General features: G+C 42.3%; 1 long non-coding RNA gene across 1 annotated transcript in view; it reads right to left on the reverse strand.

Annotated features, from left to right (window-relative positions):
- Positions 1-3,588: 3,588 nt before the first annotated feature.
- The window catches only part of Gm35419, a 51,706-nt gene continuing 33,535 nt past the window's right edge, over positions 3,589-21,759 (reverse strand). The window contains exon 3 of the long non-coding RNA XR_383483.2: positions 3,589-4,731. This is a non-coding gene — a long non-coding RNA (predicted gene, 35419). The remainder of the gene's footprint in view (positions 4,732-21,759) is intronic.

A 21,759-nucleotide genomic window follows, 5' to 3' on the forward strand; every position in this document is an offset into this window, starting at 1 on the left:
AACAGATGCACTGGTGTGAAGTAAATTATAGTTCAGCCACTCTACTGAGATCTCATTAGCTCAGCACCAAGGTGACTGATGAAGTGAACAGGAAAACACATTTTTTCTGTCCAGTAAAATAATGCCTAAAATTTTTACATTTTAATGGGGGGGGGAAACAATTCAATATGGCTAATATATGACACAGCAGGCAAACTCTTGCACATTGTTATAAGCTGTTGCTTTTAAAAAAATGTTGACCTTCTGTCACTGCCAAAATGGAAAAGAACAGAGACAAGCTCTGTGGACTGTGGTTGGAGTTTTAGGGAAAGGAAATGAGGAGGAAGCTGAGGTGGTAGAGAAGCCCCTCGTTAGGGAAGGTTGGCAGTTGTTCAGCAACCTTTGATTCCAGTTGATATCAGCTGAGTGCTTGCTCCATGCTGTGGGCATACTTGAGCTCATTTAACCTCAAAGAAGCCCAAGGAGGAGAGGCTCACTTCTCCACCACCAAAGCTTAGAGAGGCCTGTGACAGGTCAGCCTCCAGATCTCCACCTTGACTCTTGTATTATATCATTTCCCAGGAAGGCCTGGAGGGGATTTTTTTCTTCCGACAGAAATACTAGTAAGTATCCCCTCGGCTGCAGCAGCAAGCATTTTATACTAGCAAACAAAGCATCATTTCCACAGTAGATGTGCTGTGGAAGTGAAGTAGTCACTATTATTGCTGTTTGTAAGGCTGCCTGTGCACACATGTGAGGCGAATGGCTTTACCTTGACATCACAGCCTTCCTGGGAGTCAAGAAAAATATTCTTACAGATGCTGAGATGACCCTGGGTGCTCAACTCACCCTGTGGAAAATCTTATCCTATGTGCTGTGTGGATAAATTAAACTAAACACAAATATACTGACCGTACATTGGCTATTCATGTGAATTTCATGATCAACATATGTTTTTGAATTTGCAAAGTCATCTAGAGAATATTTATTGGCTATTTCCATTGGTTAAAATACTTCTAGTACTTGGGACAGAAACCCTTCAGTGAGCTTCTGGTCTCAGGACAGCTACACACAGGATGGTCACAGCTGGGTTAGCACCAGCAAGGAGCTAGTAACCAAAGATGCTAGGGAAGTTCAAGGGGTCTCCTTCAGGACTGGATCCATGCACTTGGCCTTGAGGGAATGGACAGGTCAGGGAGAGGGGAGTGTAAGGGACTGTCTCTAACTCTTCTAATGGCCAGTGTGTGAGTATGCCCTAATATCCATCAGCAGAGTAAAACAGGCTCTCTCTCCATCAATCACCAACATGCATCCAAAGCCTGAGAAATGACCCCATCACTATGAATTAGGCCTAGAATTCGCCTCCTTCCCCTGAGCCTTAGATTATGGTCCATAGTTCTCCTTTTATCCTTTTACCCATAACGCTCTTCTCTACCCTTGTCCATCTTATGGTGGTGGGTCTTCAACCTCCCTTTCCTCCTTTACAAACCACACTGGAAGATGAGCCACGAGTGACTTGTTCTCTGGTTCTATAGCGTAGCTTTTGTTCCTACTCTGTCTTCCCATTGGGTAATATGAGATCTGTTTACTTTGTTTTCTGTAGTAACAGCATACCGCAGAGTAGGTAATCAATGAAAGATAGAAATGTATCAAACTCACAGCGCTGAGGAAGATCAGGAGCGCGGTGCCAGCACCTGGAAAGGGCTTTTATGCTTCATCAAAGAGGATAGAAGGGAAAATGAGCAAGGTCCTGAGAGAGGGCATGGGCTGACCTTGCCTTGTTATGGAGAGCCCCTTTCCACTGCTGGCCTGTTTCCTTCATCTACTTGTGAAGGCAGAACTCTAGTGCATCCTAAAGGTTCCGCCTGTCGGCAATTGTTCAGTGGCAAGTCCATTTCAACACAAATTAAGGAGGAGCATCCCAACCACAGAAGGAGTGTAAACTCTGAGTACAACACTCCCATGCAGGCCTTCCTCAGAAGATCATAACAAACAGAAGGCAGGTCAAGCTTTTATCATATGTAATCCCCCACCCCCAGACCCTGGCTCAGAACAAATATCTGACAGTCGGCATGGGAAGAGTAACAAACACAGACCCAGGCAGTCTGTTTACTGATTGGGGAGGTATTTCCTTGGCTTATAAACAAGATGTCATATTTAGATCCTTGAGCAAATTTGAAACTCAGGCTACTTTGTTTAAAGTATCTGCTGATGGAACATTCAATTCTCTTGTCTTTGGTTTTCTGGAAGGTGGTGAGGTTTATAGATATGGTGTGACTTTAAGATGTCACTTAGCACAGACCTGGGGCTGGTTCTTGAGACTTTACCTGATGGGATTATACTACCCAAGTGTCACATTTATCCAACTCTACCTGTCTTCTGTAGTCCTCTTTCCAAACACTTCCTGCTGCTTTGTGAATCGAGGGCAGAGACTTTCTCCCTGAACTAACACAACAGCCACCATCTGCATGAGACAATTCTGGACTCAAAATGTGTGGTCCAAGTTGAAATGAGCTACATGAGCAAATAAACAGTGTTTCCAAGACTTAGTATAGTCAGCAAGTATAACATAGCTTGTTAACCTGATGTATTGGAGAAAGTGAAATATTAAAATTCATGTCAGCTATTCTTACATTTTATGGTATGTACTAGAAAATTTTACATGACACATTTTGTTAGAACAATGTTGCTAGTAATCAAATAATTTTTTCCAAACCATGATTTCATTTTAAATTTAGAGAAAAGGAAAGCTCTAAGTTAGAATGCAGCTACCCCAAGTGTGTAGTATTGAGGAAAGCTTCCTGGTGCAACATGTAGGGAACCCAGTCCATGTGTGAGCAGATTTATAACCTGAAACCACCTGTGGAGAGGGGACTGGCTCTCCACAGTATACAAATAGACATGAGGACATACAGAAATGACAAGTCACTGTCTTTCTGGTAAGGCAGAGCTGGCAGTCAGCCCAGACCACAAGCCCTTAGTGTCTGATTTTGTTATGACTGGGACATGCCCTTGTGAACTTTTCAAAATGTGGCTAGTAATGGAGATTCTCATTTCAAAGGAAATTTTATCTTGTGTGACATCTTTCTGGCTGACTTTGAAGCCTCTTAGTTCAACAATGAGAAAACATCCGAGTTTGTTCCTCATACAGCATGAATTCTAGAGCCAGCCTACATGGCTTCCTGAGGGTTGACTGGGGGACCTTCTGAACTTACTTTGCAATGACTCTGGTGGGAAGTGTGAGTGACTGCGAATACAGGGTGATTAATCTTCCTATCCAGCAAGTTACAGTTATAGAGACATGGAGAGGAGACAGAATATCTGTCCAATCAGGTTGTGGAAAAGTTCTGACAATACGAGAATGGCATACATTAAGTGCTTGATAAACATCTGCTCCTTCCTTTCTGCTTCCTTTGTTAAAATCTAAAGTTTAAAGTTACTATTAATGTCTTAAAAGCATTGTATGCCAATGCAGACAGCACGTCCAGGCACAAGCTACATAGTGCAATGCCCTTACATTGACTTTAGAGACCTTCTAGAACTTTCCTCAAATATATCCATGCTGTGAAATGTTTCATCATATTCTTTGTTTCATACACCAAATAAATCTTTTTATGATTTTATTTTTTTATTTTTCTCCCAATTTCTACATACTGCTTTTTAATTAACAAATTAAAAGACATCTCAGGTATACACCACTTTTAATTACAGATAAGTTTGTGGCATATACAGACAGATCAAATCTTTTTAAATATCCACACAATTCTTCTTCTTACCTAGGAGATGAATACTAAGTTAGTAGGGTTTATGATCCATTTTCCCTCTACCCACAGCCTCAGATGATTTTCTACAGTTGGCTTCCTTGGACTGTATCCCTTGTTTTAAATTCTATTTGTTCAGTGATGCCCATGAGGAACTTTTTCCAAAGGAATTATAGGCCACACTTTAAGGTTCAACGAGAAGGTATAATAGAGACACTATTTTATACTCTAACAGGCTGTTCCCACCTCAGGGTCCTCTAGGACAGCCATCTGCTGTGTAGACAATGATGCTCAAGGTCTGAGAGAGCCATCAGCTATAGATGATGATGCTCAAGCTATTGTCTGAAGTCCTGTTCACATTGTCCCGTGAGCTCTTCCTTCCTCAGATCATATTGTTCATGAGATTCAGTTTGAGAAGTAAGCCCAGAATCCTCTCTGGGTGTGTGAAGGCTCCTAAGAGCTACAGAAGCACCATACCTCATCTTTCTTCCTTTTAGCTAACTAACTAACTAACTAACTAACTAACTAAAACAGAGTTGTAAAAGAAAGCTAACATGAACTTGACTGATCAGTGCAATCAGGTTCGATTTGGTTAAATGAGGAGCCTAGACCCCCTTTCATGAAAATGGAGCCCAGGAGGTACAGAGCCTGCCTGATGCCCAGTGCAAACCTCTTGGCCTTATAGAGCAGCAGTGACTCAGGAGGACTACAGCATCTGTGAGCAGCAGTGACAGAGGAGGACTACAGGCATCTGTCTTCTGAAAAGATGCCAAGCTGAATTTAAAAAAAAAAAAAAAGCATACCGTGCCATGTTTGCTAAAGAAGAGCATGGGAAGGGGACATCTGTCCTTGCAGCTGAAATGAAATCATCACATCTGGCCGAGTGAGTGACGTCCCTGCTGAGGCTGGTGTTAAGATGGTGTGGTGCAAAGGGACAAACTGCAGTGGCAGTTGACCCAGTTCCCTTGGCTGGCCTCTCTGCCATATCATCCTTCAAGAAAGGAAGAACAGCAATTTATCAATAAGACGCAGTCAACATAAAATAAGAACTTCTCTCCTACAAAGAAGGGGAAGTCTTCCAAAAGAGTTCATATAGAACATCACGAGAATATACTGCAAGAAAAGCATGACAAACGGTTGACTAACATTCCAGCACAGCACAGATATGACCCAGCACAGAGAAAAGAATTCAAAGATCAGTTAGATGGCTCCAGTTAGAGACAGTCAAATAGCTGGGAGTGACTGAACTTTCTCATTGGAAACAATGTGTAGGGCTCTGGAAAAAAGTGAAAACAAGCGATGGGCATAAACAAGGTTGTTCTTGGAATACAGAGGGGATAAAATAACCTGCTTGAAAAGGATATAAAGAAGGGAGTATTTGAGTGTGAGTGAGAAGGGAAGAGAAGAAGCAAGGAGGAATCTCAACTTCCCCATAAGTGGGCGTCCCTGTTAAAGGAAACAGAACAGACTTTTTGATGTAATAGGATAAATAAGTCCTACAGCCATAGTTTGAAAAGAACTCAGCTACTTCATGGCTGGGGTAGGGTGGGGGGTGTCAGAAACATCAACGATAGCTGTGTCTTACTAACGCTGCTGTGCTTCAAGGACAGAGTAAGGGTCCAGGCATAAAAATGCCTTCAAGCATGTTCCAGGAAAACTTAGTGGGGCATCATAGGTGAACATAGCAACAGTCACTTCTAGATCACAGTAGGGTGAGTCAAGTCTTCAACCAAAACAACCAAAAACAAAAACAAAATCACCCATGGCTTAAGAATGTTCTGCCTAGACAAATTGTTGTTTAACATTTCTATGGATGCAAGAAGATCAGAAAAAAAATAACTATATATCTTTTCTTAAGAAACAAAATGGAGATGCCAATCAAGAGACAAAGGGAGTAGCTATGGCTATAGTGAGAGAAAGCCCTGCATCTGCCCCAAACAGAAATAGGATGGAGCTGTTGAGAGGAGCTATGGCTACAGAATAGCACATAACTTAAAATTAGTGATGGTGATGCAGGCCAGATGTGGGAGGGGCAAAGGGAAAAGGCCGTGTAAGCAGGAGCTTCTTTGGTAACATGGTTCTTCAACCACTTAAACAATTACCCAGCAACTAGGAACACAAGGACATGAAGAGCCATGATTGAGGGTACAGCATAGGGAGCTATAACGAGCCATGACCGTGTGGTACAAGTTAGGTGAGTGAGATCCATTGGAGGGGGGTGAGCTCTCTTCTCATTGTGCTGAGTCATCAGAGACTTTATACACACACACACACACACACACACACACAGCAAAACATAGCAAAATGGTCATAAAGGTTCAAGGTCATGATGAAAGGGACTCAGAACACACTTCAAGCCTTAAGTAATATCAGAACAAAAATACACATGCAATAATAAACCAGAGATGACATAGAAAATAAGCAAGCATATGTCTTTAATTCATGTGCATAACATTATGGAGGGCAGATGTAACTAAGGACTATCCACCATTGCTGCTCAGATAGTTGTCAGTATCTGGGGTAACTAAGACAGAACCCCAGATACTGACAACTATACAAGCAGCAACGTCCATTGTTTATAAATTATATCTGGGCTAAAAGATTTTGTAATAGCAAGCAGAATGGATCAAGACATTAGTTTATGGAGAAATAAAGACAAAAATACTAAAAATTAAAGGATGTTTCAAAAGGGAAGGGACCTGTGTAAGGAAGCTCTAATTTTAATGGAAATGTTCCTCAAATATCAAAGCGTTGACATTCATACAGCAAAAGTCATGGAATGTGAAGCAAATTAGGCAGTCTTCTGTTCACTTCTCTTATCCCATAAGAAAAAAAAATGAGGATAATCCAGGCTAATCCCAGCTCTTGGGAGGCAGAGGCAGGCAGATTTCTGAGTTCGAGGCCAACCTGGTCTACATAGTGAGTTCCAGGACAGCCAGGGCTACACAGAGAAACCCTGTCTTGAAAAAAGGAAAAAAAATGATACACATATCTAAAAGAAATGCATACAGGCATCTAAGTTTTGACTTAATGATGTATCCCCAAGATGAAGACTGTATTCTTCATGGGTCTGTGTGATGGCTTAGAGAGTAAGGGCTTGCTGCTCAAGCCTAGCAACCTGAGTTTGATCCCTAAGACCCATGTAAAGGTGCACAGAGGGAACTGACTCCACAAAGTTGTCCTTTTACCTCCATGGCACACACACGAGCGCTGAATAAATATTAATTCATTTAAATAATCTCTTCTAAATTATGCCACCTTAAATCGTAAAAACAAACAACCAAACAAAACTATAATAAAGAAACCACCAATAGATTTCAAATTGAACTTTAGGAAAAGAAACTATAAGTGGTAATAAAAAGAGATAATCAAAAACTTGAAATTAAAGAAAAGGAAAAAGGCCAGAGAGTCCCATGGGAAGAACATGGAAGGCATCCCCACCATGAGGGTTCAAAGCATTGTTCAGAAGACAAGACCCAAATGAGAAAAGTATCAAGTTGGCCTATGCTTACTGAAATCATTATTTCTCAGTAATGTCCTTGCTTTCAATTCCTACATTAAACCCCCTCTGATAAAATGTTCTGTGATATCACAGTACTGAAGCAGGTCTTTGGCATTTGAGGGAAGTGCTTACTGGCTAAGGCGTCCTGCTGCAGGATTTGTGGGCTGATGATAAGAGGGCCTGCTTCTTGTGAATACAATCGACCTTGACTTTTCCCTAGGATATCAGGGGCAGCATCAGTGCAAATGGACTCACATATGTCAAGCATTAACTTATGCTTTTGAGAGGCGCTCATGACAGGGCTGAGCACATCTGACCCTTTGTAGTTGTCTGCAATGGTTCACAGAACAAGAATCCTTTGATCTGTTTCTTCTTTATGCACATCACAAACACAGGGCCTTCCACAACTAGCAGCCAAGATTGGCTCAGACGAATATCCGTGTGGAAGGGACCTTCATGTAAAGCCAGTGTAACTTACAGCTGATGAATCTACAGTGAATCCCACCATTTTTCAAAGGGTGCACTCATTTTCTGCCTTTTATATAGAATGCTTATTTTCTGCCTCTGTCTCTGATACTAGCCTTTTGGAATCTCGATTAATATACAATTTTCCACCTATTGTGTATCAAACTTCTTTCTCTCACCTTCCAAATCAGTAACAGGCTAAGAAACTCACTAAAAACATGGTCTTCTCACATGTCAAAACCAAACATCTTTTACAAATGGTCTCAGGTCCAACTTCACAGACTTGTTTTGTTGTAAGGTTTGGCGCGCTGATGGTTTGAATTTAAGGTTTAAAAATAACGAAGTGCACAGAATACATCACAGCTCACAGGCACCGTAGAGCATATGTCTTTACCCAAGTCCTTGCCCCCATCTGTGTGTCTTTACCAAAGCTTACCCCTAAATGTACGGGTGCTTTGGGGATGGTATAGTGTTGCTAGCCTACCATAGGGCAAAGACAGGAGACATTGAGCATGCATAAAGAGCTACAATGAGCTGAAATGCATTGAATATGAATAAAAATGAGTTCCATAATGATGCTATAAAATCTAATTAGTTATCGTTAGAGAGAATTCTTATTTTGAAAATCAATGATTTGCCTGACCTTCCTAAAATAAATAGTACCAGCAGGAATCTAACTATTGATGGCAGGAATGGAATTCCTTTTATATAGATTACTGTGGCCAAAACATGAAGGCGACACATGAAAATAAGACTCTTGTTGTTATCTCGAACAATCATATAGAGTTGCTAATTATACTAAAAGAGAAACAACCAAGTATCTACCTGTGGGGAAAGCTACCAGTACACATAAATATTTCTTGCCCTTTCCCCCACCAAAAAAAAATCAAAACAAAACAAAGATGTGAATCAACATCTGGCTAAGAATTTTAGATCTAAAGGCAGGAAACCCAGAGGACAGAGCAGCAAAGCCCCAGGGAGGCAATCAGACAGCGCAGACTGTGGGAAGTTCTACAAGACACAGGGTCAGGGTTATTTAAGCAATAATTATATGAGGGGGGGGTGTGAGGAGAGGAGGCGGAATGTATGCACAGTGGAACAGGACAGCTCTGTCAACCCCCTTCAGTGAATGTCATTCTTTGGGAAATAAGAATTATAAAGTTGGAAAAGTTGGGGTGTTTGTAAACTTAATCAGTATTTGCATATTTAATGATGTTAAAGAATTGGTTTACTATCCTGTTCCCTTTCTGAGACAGGATCTCATTAGATAGCCCAGGCTAGTCTCAAACCCACGCTCTTACTGCCTCTGCCTACAGTGCTAGGATTACGAGTGGTTGTCACACACCTAGTTTTTTTTTTTTTTTTCCATTTTTTATTAGGTATTTAGCTCATTTACATTTCCAATGCTATACCAAAAGTCCCCCTTACCCACCCACCCCCACTCCCCTACCCACCCACTCCCCCCCTTTGGCCCTGGCGTTCCCCTGTACCGGGGCACACAAAGTCTGCGTGTCCAATGGGCCTCTCTTTCCAGTGATGGCCGACTAGGCCATCTTTTGATACATATGCAGCTAGAGTCAAGAGCTCAGGGGTACTGGTTAGTTCATAATGTTGTTCCACCTATAGGGTTGAAGATCCCTTTAGCTCCTTGGGTACTTTCTCTAGCTCCTCCATTGGGAGCCCTGTGATCCATCCATTAGCTGACTGTGAGCATCCACTTCTGTGTTTGCTAGGCCCCGGCATAGTCTCACAAGAGACAGCTACATCTGGGTCCTTTCGATAAAATCTTGCTAGTATATGCAATGGTGTCAGCGTTTGGATGCTGATTATGGGGTGGATCCCTGGATATGGCAGTCTCTACATGGTCCATCCTTTCATCTCAGCTCCAAACTTTGTTTCTGTAACTCCTTCCATGGGTGTTTTGTTCCCACTTCTAAGGAGGGGCATAGTGTCCACACTTCAGTCTTCATTTTTCTTGAGTTTCATGTGTTTAGGAAATTGTATCTTATATCGTGGGTATCCTAGGTTTTGGGCTAATATCCACTTATCAGTGAGTACATATTGTGTGAGTTCCTTTGTGATTGTGTTACCTCACTCAGGATGATGCTCTCCAGGTCCATCCATTTGGCTAGGAATTTCATAAATTCATTCTTTTTAATAGCTGAGTAGTACTCCATTGTGTAGATGTACCACATTTTCTGTATCCATTCCTCTGTTGAGGGGCATCTGGGTTCTTTCCAGTTTCTGGCTATTATAAATAAGGCTGCTATGAACATAGTGGAGCATGTGTCCTTCTTACCAGTTGGGGCTTCTTCTGGATATATGCCCAGGAGAGGTATTGCTGGATCCTCCGGTAGTACTATGTCCAATTTTCTGAGGAACCGCCAGACTGATTTCCAGAGTGGTTGTACAAGCCTGCAATCCCACCAACAATGGAGGAGTGTTCCTCTTTCTCCACATCCTCGCCAGCATCTGCTGTCACCTGAATTTTTGATCTTAGCCATTCTCACTGGTGTGAGGTGGAATCTCAGGGTTGTTTTGATTTGCATTTCCCTGATGATTAAGGATGTTGAACATTTTTTCAGGTGCTTCTCTGCCATTCGGTATTCCTCAGGTGAGAATTCTTTGTTCAGTTCTGAGCCCCATTTTTTAAGGGGGTTATTTGATTTTCTGAGGTCCACCTTCTTGAGTTCTTTATATATGTTGGATATTAGTCCCCTATCTGATTTAGGATAGGTAAAGATCCTTTCCCAGTCTGTTGGTGGTCTTTTTGTCTTATAGACAGTGTCTTTTGCCTTGCAGAAACTTTGGATACACACCTAGTTTTAATTTTTAAATGTAATGACAGCATTGTGGTTTTATTTGTTTCAAAGAATTGTGTTTTAAACATAGTGCAAAGATGTTATAAGTGCAAGTGTGTGGTTTACTTTCAGGGATGTGCTTCAGATTAATACAGGAAATAGGTTGTAATAGGATGAAACAAGGTTGACTGAGTTAATAATAACTGTTGAAGTTGAGGGCTAGGTATGTGGTAGAGTCTATAACTCTATCTTTGAAGGCGTTGTAAGTGAGGGGGTAAGGGGGATCCAGGTAAGATTTTAATACTAGTTTGGGTCTAGATTTGATTTTCTTAAGTTGTCTTATAGAAAGAAAGAGAAAAGGCAAGGCAAGGCAAGGCAAGGCAAGGCAAGGCAAGGCAAGGCAAGGCAAGGCAAGGCAAGGCAAGGCAAGGCAAGGCAAGGCAAGGCAAGGCAAGGCAAGGGGCTTAAAATGTGGCTATTAGGTATGGCAGAACTCTAAGCAATTTAGTATTCATCTGCCCAGTGCGGGTTACACAGGAGCCCAAGACAGTGGGACATTGTGAGATGAGTCAAAAGAAACAGCTCCTTAATTCTCTCTCTCTCTCTCTCTCTCTCTCTCTCTCTCTCTCTCTCTGTGTGTGTGTGTGTGTGTGTGTGTGTGTGTGTGTGTGTGTGTGTGTGTTTGTGTGTGTGTGTGTGTGTGTGTGTGTGTGTATTATAGTCAGTTATAGGTACACTTCTTTATTCAATTCCCTGCCATTTCCCTCTCCAAGAAAAGGCATCTCACCCTTTATGGGGTGCATACATTCCTGGTAAAGCTCCCAGAAGACTTCATCTGTGGATGCCTTTTAAATATCACTCGATATGCACTCACTAATAATTGAATATTAGCCCAGAAACCTAGAATACCCAATGTACAACTTCCAAAACACAAGAAAATAAAGAAGGAAGACCAACGTGTGGGTACTTCATTCCTCCCTAGAATATGGAATAAAATATCCATGGAAGGACTTGCAGAGACAAAGTTTGGAGCTAAGATGAAAGGATGGACTTTCCAGAGACTGCCCAACCTGGGGGTCCATCCCATAATCAGCCACCAACTGCAGATACTATTGCATATGCCAGCAAGATTTTGCTGAAGGGACCCTGATATAGCTGTCTCCTGTGAGGCTTTGCCAGTGCCTAGCAAATACAGAAGTGGATGCTCACATTCTTCTATAGGATGGAACACAGAGCCCCCAATATAGGTACTAGAGAAAGTACCCAAGAGCTGAAAGGGTCTGCAACCCTATAGGTAGAACAACAATATGAACTAATCAGTACCCCCAGAGCTCGTGTCTTTAGCTGCATATGTAGCAGAAGATGGCCTAGTTGGCCATCATTGGGAAGAGAAGCCCCTTGGTCTAACAAACTTTATATGCCCCAGGACAGGGGAACGCCAGGGCCAAGAAGTGGGAGTGAGTAGGTAGGAGAGCAGGGTGAGGGGAGGGCATAGGGGATTTTTGGGATAGCATTTGAAATGTAAATGAAGAAAATATCTAATAAAAAATGTAGGGAAAAACATTGGAAAATAAAATAAAATAAATATCCGCCTCTACTTTCCCTAGAGATGAAACTTAACTTTAGCCATTACACAGCTTTGACATTTACTCAAGAAATTTTTATGCCTTCACAGAGTGAATTTGTCAACTTTCATTGCCTTCTGTGCACAGAGTATCTGTTAAAGGACTCCCAGCTATGTGGATGCTCAAATATTCATTATCAGAGTTCATAGAGCTCTGTTTCCCCAGATGGTCTGCAGGACCCCAACAGGTTGGGGGGTCCTTCTGCATCCCTCTGGGGCACACAGTGACCTGCTGACGGCTCCCTGCGGGTCATCTTCTCTATAGTCTTCTCTGTAGCTGTCTCCAGCCCTTGCCAGGGTCCACTCCACTGTCTGCTCTAGTCTAGAGCTGTCTTATTTGCCTGAGGAGGGAGAGATCTATGCACCACCACCCCATGGCATTTCCAGGCTGAGCCCATTTGCCTTCCATTCTCAGCACACTCCTTCCTTGTGAATCTAAACTTCAGAGAAGGAACAGAGCACTCAGCCTGCCTTCTCAGACTCCCTGAGCAGGGTTAACTTTTACTCTCTTCTTCAAACTCAAATCATTTTTATCTAGTGGCTGGTGGTCAGAAAACTGACTCTTGTGGATCATAGATTCTTCGGAGTCTTGTGTTTCACATCTGGACTTCAGATTTCGCAGCTCAAAGGCCAAGGATTAATGTTTTCTTTTTGTTCTCTACAATTATTCCTGCGGGCAATAGTGTTTCCGGATCTCACCGGCTAATGAGGCAGTGGGCCATGGATTAACAGCAAGTGTATGAAAGAAGACACTAGCTGCTGACATGGTAAGCCATGCCTGTGCCATGTGGGGGTAGTAATTGTACAGGATGGCCTGCAGAAGTCCATAAAACTTAGTATGGTTTCTCTTAGGCAACTATTATTGAAAGAAAGCAGTTCCAATGAACTTCCTCCCAATAGAAGTTCTTATGATTTACGCCATTTTACTTTTAAGTGAAAATAAGCCTTCTGGGCTAGTTACAGATGATTAGATCAAAAAACCATTTACAGGACACAGGCTACCTCTTAGCATTTCCACCAGAGGGAAGCTGCCTCTAAGGAAGTTGGGCAAGACAGTTGAACAATGAGTGCACCTAAGTGGATGGGCTCAAAAAGACCCAATTCAATCTTCCCTTTGTGTTTAATGATTGCCAGAAGATTCAAGGGAGGAGACTTCCTTAAGCTCTGGTAGGAATCACAGAGAACGCTGAGCAGCGCTTTGGAAACTGTGTCTGCCACTCTGCAGTGCGGTATGGGGAGCTGGGAATCTAAGGTGGCTTTATGCAGCTGACAGTGTTAACTTTCACACGACCTCATGCTCTCTTCTGTTTTTTATATCAAATTCCTATTACTTAGGTAACGGTATCCTTCTTCTGGGGCCTATATGCACCCGATAGGTACTATAATATCTAACTCATAAAACTCAGAAGAGTCAGTGAAATGCAGTTCTAAAGCTTCTAGACATGGCTCCCAGAGCACCAGAAACAGCAACCCAACATGTTCAGAATTCCTTGTTGACTGATGAGGATTGCTTGACTCATGTGTTAGCACTGTGCACCCTCGTCAGTGGCTCCAAGATAGTCTTACTAGATGTAGGAGTTTCCAAAAAGCTCAAGAATTGTTATTATTGATTGTTATTAGGCACTTACTGAGAAATTGCTGTTCATTCATCTACCAAAAAGTGCTGAAAAACAAAACAAAACAACAACAACAACAACAAAACAGTAGAAGAGAGACTCTTGCTTGAAGTTGGGAACTCAGGGACTGAAGATAAGTCTTATCACTTTTCCCCACAATTCCCTGGTGTCTGAAAACCTGTACTTTGTGTTGTCATCTCTCTTGAATTGAAAAAGTTTTAAAGGTGGTTTGTGGTTTATTAAGAATCATACAGAATTAGTGGCTGTCTGCGTCTCCTCACTGTTTCTGCAGGGTTCTCTTTAGAAGGCAGGACAGATTCTGGTCACAAAGTACATTTCATGTAATCACAACAAAACATACTTCACTCTAAAAATCAAAGGCGGTGTATGTCTGTAGAGTCTACCCATGATCTCAGAAAAGCAACTGTCATGAAAACATTCAAAGAACTTTCATGCTGTGAGTAGCCATATATGAATCACTGGGAACTTCTTAGGAAATATTTGACAGTTGGTCCTGTCTTTTAAAGTTTATGGTCTCCATGACCTAGATCTACAGTGGTACATATGCCTTTTGGAAGACCCTTAATGGAAGGTGCTTTGGAAAGAATGTATGTTCTCCAATGTTATTGAATCCATGACCAAGAGCATCAAAGCACAAAAGAAGAGAACCCCTCCCCATAGCTGTTTTGTATAGGGCCAATAGAGACATGCCCTTTCTGAAGGGCCGTGGGAAGATATGAATGGAGAAAGGTTTCATTAGGAAAGAATAACAAAAACCATGGAACATCAGGACTCCCACACACTGTTGAGGAGGGTACATTTTTACAACCTCTGTGAGGGTCAATGTAGAAATATACATCAAAATGATGGCTTGCCTATGCCCTTTGACCTGGAAATTCAAATTATAGAAATTTATCTTAAGCATGCATTTACTAAGGCTATGCATTAGAACATCATTCGTGGTTTCAAAAGCTTGGGAATAGCCTAAATGTTCATTAAAGGCAGAAAATGTTTGACTTCTTCATAATGTGAAATGATACTGTAAAAACAAACAAAGAGCATGAAGCTGTCTACATAGAATTCTACACAGGGATGTTCCAGCCTCATTATCCATAACTGCTGATCATCAGATGGCATGTGATGTTCTTCAGTAGATAATCTACAACCAGATAGATTATGCAGGCTACTTAGTGATATAAAAAAAAAAAAAAAAAAAAAGACTGATCAAACCAAGAAAAAAACATGAAACATGGAAGGGAATTTAATGCTCATTAGTAAATGAAAGATGCCAGTCTGGAAATGTTCTGCCTTGTGTGACCACTACTATGCAGTATTTTAGAGAAAGTGAAACTGAAGTGATAGTGAAGGGTGTTCAGGGGCAAGAAGGAATGAAAGAAGTGCCCGATTTGAGGGAAAGCAACTATCAGTCAGATTTTCATCATTTTAACAAAATACCCAAGATAATCAAACTAAAATAAAGAAAAGCTTATTTGGGTTATATGGAGTCAGAAATCTAGGTTCAGGGACAGCAAGAAATCTCAGTGGGTAGAGGCGCTAGCCACATATGCCTGGTGCCCTGAATTTGATCCCTGAGACCCATGTAAAGGTGAAAGGAGAAAATTAACTTCACAAAGTCTCTGTCCTCTACAGGCACACCATGGAACACTTGCCTACATATACATAACACACAACAACAACAACAACAACAACAACGATAATAATAATAATAAAGGAGAGAAGAAGAGAAGAGAAGAGAAGAGGAGAGGAGAGGAGAGGAGAGGAGAGGAGAGGAGAGGAGAGGAGAGGAGAGGAGAGGAGAGGAGAGGAGAGGAGAGGAGAGGAGAGAAGAGAAGAGAAGAGAAGAGAAGAGAAGAGAAGAGAAGAGAAGAGAAGAGAAGAGAAGAGAAGAGAAGGGAAGAGAAGGGAAGCAAGGGGAGGGGAGGGCAGAGGGGAGGGGAGGGGAGGAAAGGAGAGGAGAGAGGAGAGGGGAGAGGAGAGGAGAGGGGAGGGGAGGGGAGGAGAGGGGAGGGGAGGGGAGTTGAGGAGAGGAGAGGAGAGGAGAGGAGAGGAGAGGAGAGGAGAGGAGAGGAGAGGAAAGGAAAGGAGAGAAAAGAAATCTTGTAGGTTTGTAGTCACTTGGCCATATTCCTTTGAGGCTATGATGCATGGTGTCTCATGATAGAGGCACATGACAGAGGAGTTATATTCACCTCATGGCTGTCAGGAAGTAGCTGCTATCATAATATACATCTCAAAGCTACAAACCAAGCAATGACCTACCTTCCTCCAGCCAAATTTCACTACCTCCCAACAGCTTCTCCTACAGACCAAGCTTTAAAGACCAAGCCTTTAACCCCAGCCCTCAGAGGTCACCTATACCCAACTATGACAGGCAGGGAGACTACGCCCATATTTCTATAATGGTGGGTACCGACTACACATCCATACAAAGCCACAGCATGAACCTTGATGCAAACCATGGACTCTATGTGACAGTATTGTAACAAGTGAACCAGTCTACTGTGCGGCTTTGTGGAAGGAGTTGTTTCTACTGGGGACACAGGAAGCCTGTGGATACTCTCCATTTTCTGCTCAAGTTTTCTATGAATCTAAAATTAAATTATTAGCATGGAGTATCTCCAAGAAAGGTTAAGTGACAAAAGCCTGTTGTATGCTATATAAGAAGAGAGCTTATCAAGCAACCCTTTTACTTTCTAAGTGGCCAGTTGTGCAAGCAAGCCCATGTGTAATTTGCAAATGAGACTGATCCCTTTCTTAATATGCTGGAGCACTGAAGAGGAAACAAGAATATATAATACAACATATTAGATTCAAAACAATATTTGGTTCCCAGAAATGTCATCTGTACCGTCTGGTTAGGGACAGAAGATGTCCCAGTTTCACAGTGCTCCCGTGGGCTGCTCAGTGTAAAGTTGCAGATCCTCAATATATACAAATTGCGTAATTTATCTCGACTCAAATACAAACAGTTCATTAATCATAATGCAACCCCTCTCTCTCAGTCTTCCCATTGACTGCTTGTAAAGAGAGCTATGTATTCATTTGTTTATTGAACAAAACGCAACTCTTGCTTTTGTGGGAGAAAAGGTCAGGCTGCAAAGCTCTGATGTAACAGAGGGCTAAGGGTAAATCGCTCTGAGGTCATGCCAAGGTCATTCTATGGTATCGAGCCTGTGGAAGAACAGGGAGTGTTCAGCAGTTAGAATGTCTGTAAAGACACAGAGATGGAAAGAATGTGGACACATTACGTCCAGTGGATAGGGACGGCTTTTGGCTGTCACCTCAGAGGGAGTAAGCAGGCCTCAACACAGGGTTGGGCACTTTAGAATGGTGCCTTTTAGAGAGAGAGAGAGAGAGAGAGAGAGAGAGAGAGATATGGAGGTAGAAGAATGAGCCTACTGTTCCTGAAACAACTAAGCAGAAACTATCCAGCCCAGAGCCTTTGTTTTAGTGGTGAAATCATAAGAATTTCAGTCCAAAGAGAAAGCAGTTTGTCACTGTCCCTTAACATTTCTATCTAGATCTCTGACTTTTTGGAAAGGGGTAAGAGGTACTGGAGAGGGGTGGAAAGTGAGGAACGGTTACAGAGGAGAGGCAGTTTGTGGTTCTCTCTGTAGAAGTCACACTGCACAATGGCACTTGGCTGGAGTCTCAGCATTGTTGTGGCTGGAGCAATGTGACAAGGAGTTTGAGGACAATCTGAGCTGTGTAGTGAGTTGCTGTCTCAAAAATCATGGTTTTTTTTTAACTTCTTAACAAAAATTTTATCCAATAAACAAATTAAATTTGTGAAACGATACATACAACTTTGTTTCTCTTCTTCTTCTTCTTCTTCTTCTTCTTCTTCTTCTTCTTCTTCTTCTTCTTCTTCTTCTTCTTCTTCTCTGCCTCCTCCTCCTCCTCCTCCTCCTCCTCCTCCTCCTCCTTCTTCTTCTTCTTCTTCTTTTTGTGCTGACAACTGAACACAAGCCAAGCACAGCCATGCAAGTGACCCTCTTTTACACATCTCCAACATTGGTTTTAAATTTTAATTTTCTGCGTGTGTATGGGCGTGTACCATGGTGTGCTCGTGAGATCAGAGGGCAACTTTCTCTTGGGGATAGACTTTCCTTTCACCATATGTACTCCAAAGAACAATTTCAGGTCACCAAGCTGGGCTGCAAGCACCTTTACTTGCTCAGCCATCTATCCAGCCTTGCATTTAATATGCCTAGTTCCACCTCTGTAGGCATAAATTTGTTGTAACCCACTTTAGTAAGGGTTCAACCTCTCCTGTAGCCCACCGCTCAGCAGAGGTGGTGGAAGAGAAAAGATCTTAGGATATGGGGGAAATGGCCCTGTTCAGCAATAGTTCTTTAGTTCTTCTTTGGCAGCAGTTTAGTCCTGTAGCAAACACCAAATACAACCCAGCAGCTGCAGACCAGTCCTCTAGGCAGGCAGACACCAGGCACGAACCAGCAGCTACAGTCCAGTCCTTTCAGCAAGCAGACACCAGGCAGCCATAGTTCAATCCTGAAGAAACCACCAGGCTCGCCAACCAGCCTAAGGCAAGGCTACAGAAGTGGTAAGCTACCACAGCAACCTCATGAGCGGTTCTTGAACGAGTTCCTCTCAATTTCAGAGTTATCACAAGTTGAGCTCAACAACGCTATGCAAGGCAAACCAGTACATGCATGTTGATAGCATAGAATAGAGAGGCAGAGAATGTCCAATGCTTGTCTCCCACTGTCTGTGGGGTCATATTTATACTCCTTTATCCCGTGTCCTTTCACAAGTTCCCTATATCAAAATATCCTTTCACCTGTGTCTGCTTCAGGAAAACACTTTCATGTGTTTGCTTCAGCAAGATACCCCTTCCACCTGTGTGCCCTAGCAAAACATCATTTGTCATAACTAACTTTCTAAAGAGACTCGAAGTTTCCACTTCACACCTCAGTTCCCACCTTAGCAGTGTGAAGGCTCCTCCAAAAGTATTATTTACTCGGGACTCTCAGAGGAAGTGCTGATGTACAAAGACAGTCATGGCACCCAGATGAAAGACCTAGTAGAGTGGCTAGTTCCTCTGTGTGTCTTAAGCTGACCTGGACTAGGGATGCAGTGACTATATTCACGGAGGTTGGGAACCACTATATTAATGCCAAGTATGAACAGAGGAAGAAAATCCTGATGAATTTCAACACACAAAGATAGGATTTTGTAAGGGGCAGATAAAAGATGCACACAGAGTTCTCAGAGGCCAAAGTTTCATCAGATAAAACATATTCACAAGTTACAAGTCATTTATTTGTAAAATTTAGCATCCTGTCATAAAGTTTTTAAATGTTTATGTAGACATCTGTGTTCATAGACCATTCTAACAGCATTAGAGCATTCTTGAAGGATTCCCCCAACAGAAGCCAATGGTTATCCCCAGGGAGGTTTTTTGGGTCCATAGGAGAGAAGCTCATGCAGGGAGACCCTTTGTACTTTGTTTTGCATGAGATTACACTTACCTCCTCAGGTGGCTAGTTTTCATCACAGCAGCACATATTGACCACACCACTTCCCTTTCTGCTTTATGAGCATCTTGCCTATCTCCTAAAGTTGTGGTGCATCCACACACACTTCCTTTCTCTTCCCCACCTTTGATTAATGACTGGAAAAATATAGACATGTCTGTTTAGTCAATTTGATGTCACTACCCCAGTGTAGAGATAAGCAATCAGAAAAAGAGCATTTGTAGATTTTTTTTAAAGCCTATTTTATGTAGGGTTCTTAGATGCTTCAAATCTCTCTTATAGCCCACTGACCAGAGGTAGAGGAAAAAGACAGTTTATAGGAAAAGGGTGTTGTGGACCTGTTTATAAATAGTTCTTTCATGCCATGCAACTCTTTGTTGTTGCCATACCAGCAGTCTAGTTCAGAAGTAAACACCAAACACGAATCAGTAGCAGCAGCCCAATCCAGCAGAAACTACAAGGCTCTGTTGAATTGGCACTAGTCAGTGGAAGTGGCAAGAATCAGCCAGAATACCATAGGAAGGTCTTTGGCACATTTCTCTCTATGATATGAAGACCAGTGAAGACCAGCAAAGTGTTACATGGTATAGCAACGCAAGAACATCCTGTCACCATTTTTGGAGTTCTACTTAAACTCTTTCCAAACATCACACTTCCTCTCAAGCTACTATGCCAGCAAAACATCACATGCCCTCTCACATGTCTGCTTCAGCAAAACATCCTCTCACAAGACAGCTTCAAGAAAAACATCACACACGACACAACTGGGTTTCCAAAGAAACCAGAAATGTCCACTTCAAGTATAAAATATTTTTTCAGGGCCACCTGACAAGAGCTATGGCCCCCATTCCCAGCTTAGAGGTCTTTCTCCTGTCCAGTTACACTGTAAACTATTAGCCTCAAAGATGTGGTATATTAAATGTATCCCTCAAAATGATTCAGGTCTTCACTGTCCACTGCCTGGCCTAAGAACTTACAATGAGTCTCTACTGGCTAATTAAAACATTCCAATGAAAGATAGACTGGGAAAAATGTGTCTGGAAATGAGAATTTGGAGCAACTTATTCCTGGTGTAAAAATAAGCACACTTTCCTCCTGAGGATCAATAGAACATCTCACATTTACAGTGGGGCCGAGGCACACTCACACACATTCAGCTTCCACCTTCAGTACATTGTCCAGGAAGCTACACAGGTAAGCAACAGCTCATTATATCCTGGGCCTTGGGTGGAGCTGGAGAGGTGGCTCAAGATTAAGAACAGACAGAAGACCTGGGTTCAGTTCCCAGCACCAACATGGCCACTAACAACCTTCTGTAGCTTCAATAATAAGGGATCTAGTGCCCTCTTCTGGCCTGCTCAGGCACTGCATGTACATGGAACATATACATATATGCAAGCCAAATACCTACTCATATAAAAATAAACAAAAACATTTTTTAAAGCTGGCCTTGAGTACAGTCATGTGCAGACTGAAGTAAGTGTTCTGCACATGTTTAAGTAGCCTGAACTAGGCTGCACATAGAGTTAGGCATGTGATTTCTACTTAGACAAGTTGCAACTCGTGACGAGTCTACTGGGACATTGTTATGCTACAAGCTGAGGCGCACATTTATTTTCTAAGAAAAATCTTTGCATCTTCAGCTGCCAACTTAGCCAGGTGAATACTTTGAAGTCCACTAATCTTAAAAGGAAAACAGAGATTCTGTAAAAATATAGGAAGCAAATGAACACTCTCCTTGTATTTCTAAAGAGAGACATCAACAGCAGAAAGTAGCCCCTTACTTAAACGGAGGTTCGGAACCTCCACAAGAAAACCACAAGGATGTCTGTCTGCCCTATGCTCAAGCCTGGGCCAGCACCCTCTGCACCTTCTCCATTCCCAGCCACTAACAGCAACCTCATTCAATGTGCCTCAGGACCCAGGGTGTGTGACCGTCTCGATGAGTGAGTCTGCCAAAATTCACATTTTAGTATGAAAGCAGTCAGTCTAGGAAAGATGGAAGTCTCCTGAGGCAGAAGAGTTACATTGTGTTCTTCATGAAGTCCTCTTCATTGAATATGTATCTACCCACCGATTGGCCTTTTCAAATGTTACCTGCTTGGGGCTTTCTTAAGTCCTCACAACCCTTAGAAGCAGGGGCTCAGCTTGCAAGAGTTCTGCAGTCCTAGGAAGAAAAAGATCCTGCATTCCCAGCCCTTCTCTGAGACCAAAGTCTGGGAAAGCTGTTCAGGAGAGATAGTTATCACATCAGGGAGTTTTGTATGTATGTTCTAGAAAGCATCAGGGAGGTTTGGAATTAACTCTAACAGGATATATGGCCTCAAAGCTTAGGAATGCCATGGTTTTAATCCAGAGAATATAAGTACATGTGCTGCTTAACTTGACAGAAATAATATAAATGCTACCTATTACCAGAACTGTCATGGGCTGGGAGCACGTTCAGAATTTAATTCCCAAGGAGAATCTCTTCTCCCCCTGTCTCTCTGACT

This window comes from Mus musculus, chromosome 14 (genome assembly GCF_000001635.26).
Source record: "Mus musculus strain C57BL/6J chromosome 14, GRCm38.p6 C57BL/6J".
Taxonomy (NCBI): Eukaryota; Metazoa; Chordata; class Mammalia; order Rodentia; family Muridae; genus Mus; species Mus musculus.